The sequence below is a fragment of the Salvelinus sp. IW2-2015 genome, linkage group LG36 (genome assembly GCF_002910315.2).
Source record: "Salvelinus sp. IW2-2015 linkage group LG36, ASM291031v2, whole genome shotgun sequence".
In the NCBI taxonomy this organism is placed as follows: domain Eukaryota; kingdom Metazoa; phylum Chordata; class Actinopteri; order Salmoniformes; family Salmonidae; genus Salvelinus; species Salvelinus sp. IW2-2015.
The window spans coordinates 28,627,936-28,636,147 of NC_036875.1; positions in this window are offsets into that span (position 1 = coordinate 28,627,936).

Genomic DNA, 8,212 nt, shown 5'->3' on the forward strand with positions numbered 1-8,212 from the left:
TGTAGGTGTTTCCTTTAGGTGCCACTACGGTGGAAAGTCCAAACCAGGTTTCCACCATGCACATTCCTCCCGAATATGCCGATTTGGCACTCGCCTTCTGTAAAAAGAAGGCGACTCAATTACCACCCCATCGACCGGGGGATTGTGCGATAGATCTCTTGGTAGACGCTAAACTTCCCAGGGATCACGTGTATCCTCTGTCACAGGAGGAGACGGTGGCTATGGAGACATATGTCACCGAATCTCTGGGACAGGGATACATTCGGCTTCCATCTCACCTGCTCCCTCGAGTTTCTTTTTTGTGTGAAGAAGAAGGATGGAGGTTTGCGCCCGTGTATTGATTATCGCGGATTAAATAAGATCACGGTAAAATACAGTTACCCGCTACCACTATAGCCAGTATGACCGAGTCATTACACGGGGCGCGCTTCTTCACAAAATTGGACCTCAGGAGCGCTTACAACCTGGTGCGTATCAAGGGGGGAGATGAGTGGAAGACAGCATTTAGCACCACTTCTGGCATTATGAGTACCGAGTCATGCCGTACGGGTTAATGAATGCTCCATCAGTCTTCCAATCCTTTGTGGATGAGATCTTCAGGGACCTGCACGGGCAGGGTGTAGTGGTGTATATAGATGACATTCTAATATACTCCGCTACACGCGCCGAGCATGTGTCCCTAGTGCGCAGGGTGCTTGGTCGACTGTTGGAGCATGACCTGTACGTCAAGGCTGAGAAATGTCTGTTCTTCCAACAGTCCATCTCCTTCCTAGGGTACCGCTTTTCAGCGTCAGGGGTAGAGATGGAGAATGACCGCATTTCGGCCGTGCGTAATTGGCCGACTCCAACCACGGTAAAGGAAGTGCAGCGGTTTTTAGGGTTTCCAACTACTACCGGAGATTTATCCGGGGTTTTGGTCAGTAGCGGCTCCCATTACCTCACTGCTGAAGGGAGGACCGGTGCGACTGCAGTGGACAGCTGGGGCGGACCGGGCGTTTGGTCACCTGAAGGCTCTGTTTACCTCAGCTCCCGTGCTGGCTCATCCTGATCCTTCCTTAGCATTCATAGTTGAGGTGGACGCGTCCGAGGCAGGGATAGGGGCTGTGCTGTCTCAGCGCTCGGGTACGCCACTAAAACTCCGCCCTGTGCGTTCTTTTCGAAGAAGCTCAGCCCGGCGGAGCGAAACTATGATGTGGGACACACTCACACAGAGAGACACACACACGCATCCCTCATGTCCTGACAATAATCTTAGACAATTGTTACCACAGTAGTCTGCTCTACACAGAGGTCATTAGTGGTTTATTGGATTGTGCTAAATGCTGAATGGAGTCTTAGCATCCTGACATGTGTTGAGGGGCTAGTTACTGTAACCCACTAACACAGGCTAATGCATGGGGTCCTGCAGATCTACAGGCTGCATGGTGGGAACGTCCATGACGTTAGTATGTCGTCTAGAGAAACATGAGGTTTAGTGGATGGGACCAAAGGCATCATGACACYTGTGTGAGTTATCTTGGGACTAGTGTGTGGATCTTTAAAGGTAAAGGACAGTCAAAATCATAATTTTTCATCAAATTGGATGATATTTGAAGGAAACCAGCTCAAAGTATGATGACCAAAGTATGAAAAATGACAAGTGATTCTAGATTGATAATGTTTGATCATAAAGTTACTGGTCAACTCCCCCATGTCAAACACTTGGATTCATTATTAAGGGAACAAGATGACATCGCCTTAAGTCTCATTTGAGTACACAAATGGTAACATGATATTCTCTTACCTAATTTAAAGAAGTACCACCTTTTAATCAACATCAGAGAAGGTATGTTTGCAGAGGGGCGTGGTTTATATCGCTGTACTGTAGGTTGTCAGCATATATAATTAAAAGTTTACCCTATTCATCTATGGCCAATATACTTATATGCTTCCCCTTTCATCTGTGTCTGGTGTTACAGTAGCTAGTTACTAGTTAGCTAGGTCTTCAGCCAGCATAGAACAAAAGGGAAGGGTCATTAAAAACTCTGACGCAGTTGTCCACACATTCGTCAGTGCTGCTGTGAACCGCATCACAAGAGACATGCCATACGGGAGATGTAATGAAAAAATGTATATCATTGGCACAATGTCAATGTTGTTTGAGTTGATTTGTTTATCACCAAATTTGCTTGAGATAAATTTACTGCCACATTGCACACTGTATCCAATTTCCTTGACATTTCAAAGACCTGTCAGTCAAGGCGAGCTCATGAATATAAGCTCCCTGAACACTCAGCCTGTCTTTTCAAACTTCCTGGTAGTTAGCCATGAGAGAAAAAGTACTTTCAGAATGACTGTTCAGGACCTTTAAGAAAAGTGTGCAACAAGACTTCATTCAGTTCATTCTGAAAAGCAAGGAGAGACAAAACTCAAAGCTTGTGTGAATTTGTATGCAGGTTTGGGTGCGCCTTTTGTGTGCGCTTTTTGCCAAATTCATCGTAGCCCTTTACACTTGCAGCACGTATACAGTATGAAATTGACATATTTGGTCACTAGAAAGTGCCTATATTGGAATGCAGTGGCTGTACAGCAACATTCTATACATTACGCCAGAGCCCTGGGTCTCCGCTTCTCAATATAATATTATAATAATGTAATTTACAGTATCAAAGTTTATGTTTGATGTACAGTTACAAGGATTATATTAAACAGAATGCATCTATGTTTGCTGCATTGAGAAAAAATGTGCCCTGAAAAATGCACCTGAATGCACCAAAATTATCGTGTTTCTCTGAAGTGCCCTGTGAAAGCCTAACACTGTAAGATCGTATTTTATAATTTAGCATGGGTGTTGGCAATAGAATAAACTATGAAAACATGCCCACCTGACCCAGATTATGATTTGGATTGCGTAAACAACGACAGGTTGTGTGATGGAGGGAAGGCAGGGCTGTCTTCCAAACAAAAAACGAAATGTTTGCTTGCTTTAGTTTCTCAGTGGCACAGCTAGGAGAACAAAAACAACATCTAATAGTTGAAGGCTCTTAAGTCATAAAAGTGTTTTGAAATATCTTAGGAACTGTGCACACTTTAGAGAGGTGTGTGGCCACTTGGAAACAAATCAAATCAAATCAAATTTTATTTGTCACATACACATGGTTAGCAGATGTTAATGCGAGTGTAGCGAAATGCTTGTGCTTCTAGTTCCGACAATGCAGTAATAACCAACAAGTAATCTAACCTAACAATTCCACAACTACTACCTTATACACACAAGTGTAAAGGGATAAAGAATATGTACATAAAGATATATGAATGAGTGATGGTACAGAACGGCATAGGCAAGATGCAGTAGATGGTATAGAGTACAGTATATACATTGAGATGAGTAATGTAGGGTATGTAAACATAAAGTGGCATAGTTTAAAGTGGCTAGTGAAACATTTATTACATAAAGATGGCAAGATGCAGTAGATGATATAGAGTACAGTATATACATATACATATGAGATGAGTAATGTAGGGTATGTAAACATTATATTAAGTGGCATTGTTTAAAGTGGCTAGTGGTACATTTTTACATAATTTCCATCAATTCCATTATTATAGTGGCTGGAGTTGAGTCAGTATGTTGGCAGCGGCCACTAAATGTTAGTGGTGGCTGTTTAACAGTCTGATGGCCTTGAGATAGAAGCTGTTTTTCAGTCTCTCGGTCCCTGCTTTGATGCACCTGTACTGACCTCGCCTTCTGGATGATAGCGGGGTGAACAGGCAGTGGCTTGGGTGGTTGTTGTCCTTGATGATCTTTATGGCTTCCTGTGACATTGGGTGGTGTAGGTGTCCTGGAGGGCAGGTAGTTTGCCCCCGGTGATGCGTTGTGCAGACCTCACTACCCTCTGGAGAGCCTTACGGTTGTGGCGGAGCAGTTGCCGTACCAGGCGGTGATACAGCCCGACAGGATGCTCTCGATTGTGCATCTGTAGAAGTTTGTGAGTGCTTTTTGGTGACAAGCCGAATTTCTTCAGCCTCCTGAGGTTGAAGAGGCGCTGCTGCGCCTTCTTCACAACGCTGGTCTGTGTGGGTGGACCAATTCAGTTTGTCCGTGATGTGTACACCGAGGAACTTAAAACTTTCACCTTCTCCACTACTGTCCCGTCGATGTGGATAGGGGGGTGCTCCCTCTGCTGTTTCCTGAAGTCCACAATCATCTCCTTTGTTTTGTTGACGGTTGAGTGTGAGGTTATTTTCCTGACACCACACTCCGAGGGCCCTCACCTCCTCCCTGTAGGCCGTCTCGTCGTTGTTGGTAATCAAGCTACCACTGTAGTGTCGTCCGCAAACTTGATGATTGAGTTGCAGGCGTGCATGGCCACGCAGTCGTGGGTGAACAGGGAGTACAGGAGAGGGCTCAGAACGCACCCTTGTGGGCCCCAGTGTTGAGGATCAGCGGGGTGGAGATGTTGTTACCTACCCTCACCACCTGGGGGGCGGCCCGTCAGGAAGTCCAGGACCCAGTTGCACAGGGCGGGGTCGAGACCCAGGGTCTCGAGCTTGATGACGAGTTTGGAGGGTACTATGTGTTAAATGCTGAGCTGTAGTCGATGAACAGCATCTCACATAGGTATTCCAGATGGGTTATGGCAGTGTGCAGTGTGGTTGCGATTGCGTCGTCTGTGGACCTATTGGGTCGGTAAGCAAATTGGAGTGGGTCTAGTTGTCAGGTAGGGTGGAGGTGATATGGCCTTGACTAGTCTCTCAAAGCACTTCATGATGACGGAAGTGAGTGCTACGGGGCGGTAGTCGTTTAGCTCTGTTACCTTAGCTTTCTTGGGAACAGGAACAATGGTGGCCCTCTTGAAGCATGTGGGAACAGCAGACTGGGATAAGGATTGATTGAATATGTCCTTAAACACACCAGCCAGCTGGTCTGCGCATGCTCTGAGGACGCGGCTGGGAATGCCGTCTGGCCTGCAGCCTTGCGAGGGTTAACACGTTTAAATGTTTTACTCACCTCGGCTACAGTGAAGGAGAGCCCGCAGGTTTTGGTAGCGGGCCATGGTCAGTGCACTGTATTGTCCTCAAAGCGAGCAAAAAAGTTATTTAGTCTGTCTGGGAGCAAGACATCCTGGTCCGCGTGGGGCTGGTTTTCTTTTTGTAATCCGTGATTGACTGTAGACCCTGCCACATACCTCTTGTGTCTGAGCTGTTGAATTGCGACTCTACTTTGTCTCTATACTGGGACTTAGCTTGTTTGATTGCCTTGCGGAGAGAATAGCTACACTGTTTTGTATTCGGTCATGTTTCCGGTCACCTTGCCCTGGTTAAAAGCAGTGGTTCGCGCTTTCAGTTTCACGCGAATGCTGCCATCAATCCACGGTTTCTGGTTTGGGAATGTTTTTATCGTTGCTGTGGGTACGACATCGTCAATGCACTTTCTAATGAACTCGCTCACCGAATCAGCGTATTCGTCAATGTTGTTGTTGGACTCAATGCGGAACATATCCCAATCCACGTGATCGAAGCAGTCTTGAAGCGTGGAATCAGATTGGTCGGACCAGCGTTGAACAGACCTGAACGAGGGAGCTTGCTGTTTTAGTTTCTGTTTGTAGGCTGGAAGCAACAAAATGGAGTCGTGGTCAGCTTTTCCGAAAGGAGGACGGGGGAGGGCCTTATATGCGTCGCGGAAGTTAGTATAACAATGATCCAAGGTTTTACCAGCCCTGTTAGCACAATCGATATGCTGATAGAATTTAGGGAGTTTTGTTTTCAGATTAGCCTTGTTAAAGTCCCCAGCTACGATAAATGCAGCCTCAGGGTGTGTGGTTTCCAGTTTACAAAGAGTCAGATAAAGTTTGTTCAGGGCCATCGATGTGTCTGCTTGGAGGGGAATATATACGGCTGTGATTATAATCGAAGAGAATTCCCTTGGTAGATAATGCGGTCGACATTTGTTTGTGAGGAATTCTAGATCAGGTGAACAGAATGACTTGAGTTCCTGTATGTTGTTATGATCACACCACGTCTCGTTAATCATAAGGCATACCCCCCCGCCCCTCTTCTTACCAGAAAGATGTTTGTTTCTGTCGGCGCGATGCGTGAAGAAACCAGCTGGCTGCACCGACTCCGTTAGCGTCTCTCGAGTGAGCCATGTTTCCGTGAAGCAAAGAACGTTACAATCTCTGATGTCTCTCTGGAATGTTACCCTTGCTCGGATTTCATCAACCTTATTGTCAAGAGACAGCAGTGTACCTCTCACTCAAAGCCTCCTTGTTTTTTTAATGTTGCATCTACCCCAACATTTTCATGAAGATTCTTATTATGTTACTGAATGTATCCAGTGTATTTCCATTTCAATTTAAAAACTCCTCAAACTCATAAAATGACTTTGTTTTCTGGAAGACATTTCAGTGTTATTTGTGCTTTTCTTTGTGATTAATGTTCCAAACTCTATGGATTGATGACTGGACGGCAATACTCTACTCCATTCCTTCTCTTTCAGCAGAGAGCATTGACAGACATTGGCTGCTATAGACCAAGAGGGAGGGCGGAGGACCATAAATCACAAACATTCAGGTTTTTAAGTGACAGCAAGAGCGAGAACAGGAGGGAGAAAGAGGGAGGGAGAGAGAGTTGGAAAGGGTGGAGGGGGGTACAGGTAAAGAGAGAGGAGGGGAAATGACAGGAGTAGGATGAAGAGGATAGCAGAGAGGTCAGGGAAGATATTGGAATTTCTTAAAAATATTTGTAAAAATAAAGCGAAGAAAAAAGAGCAAGAGAATGTAGGAATGACATTCACAAGAAGACCTAAGGTGTACAATGACACATGGAATTGAATGTTTTAAATTGCATAATTTCAATACATTTTATATTATTCTCCTTAACAGATGACTATCAGAATTCAATCAAATGTAATTGTGACAGAATGTCTCTTACAGTGCCTTCAGAAAGTAGTCATACCCCTTGACTTATTCCATATTTTGTTATGTTACTGCCTGGATTAAAAATGGATTAAATAGATTTTCTTACATTTCTTTTAACAAATGTATTGAAAATTAAACAGAAAGATCTCATTTAAATAACTATTCACACTCCTTTGCTATGACACTCCCAATTGWGCTCAGGTGCATCCAATTTCCTTTGATCATCCTTGAGATGTCACAACAACTTGATTAGAGTCCACCTGTGGCCAATTCAATTGTTTGGACATGATTTAGAAAGAAACAAACCTGCCTATATAAGTCAGAGTAGAAACTATACGATGAAGTCCAAGGAACTGTCCGTAGAGCGCCGATATAGAATTGTGATGAGTCATATATAGTATCTGGAGATGGCTATAAAACCTTTTCTAGAGTGTTGAAAGTTTCCAAGAGCACAGTGGTCTTCATCATTGCGACATTTTTTAAATATGGAACTACCCAGACTCTGCCAAGAGCTGGCTGTCTGACCGAACAGAGCAACCGGGCCAGAAGGACCTTGGTGAGAGAGAACCCCTAAAAACCAGTGACCACTCTGATTGAACTACAGAATTCCTTGGCTGAGATGTGAGAACCTGCCAGAATGTCAACAGTCTCTACAACACTTCACCAATCTGGGCTTTATGGGAGACTGGCCGGACGGAAGCCACTCCTGAGAAAAAAACACATGACTGCACGCTTAGTTTGCAAAAAGGCAAGTGAAAGGCTCTGAGATCATAAGGCAAAAGATTCTGTGGTCTGATGAAACAAACATTTAACACTTTGGCCTAAATGCAAAGCACTATGTCTGGAGAAAACCAGGCACCCATCAAACACCATCCCTACTGTGAAGCATGGTGGCAGCATCATGCTATGGGGATGCTTTTGACCCGCAGGGACTGGGAGACTGGTAAGGATAGAGGGTACAATGAATGGAGCCAAATAAAGGCAAATCCTTGAAGCGAACCTGCTTCAGAGTGCAAACAACCTTGGAATGTAAATCTTCACCCAGTCTAACAGGACAATGACCCCAAGCATACAGCCAAAGCAACGCTGGAAATCAAATCAAATCAAATCAAATTTTATTAGTCACATACACATGGTTAGCAGATGTTAATGCGAGTGTAGCGAAATGCTTGTGCTTCTAGTTCCGACAATGCAGTAATAACCAACAGTAATCTAACCTAACAATTCCACACTACTACCTTACACACACACACAAGTGTAAAGGGATAAAGAATATGTACATAAAGATATATGAATGAGTGGTGGTACAGAAC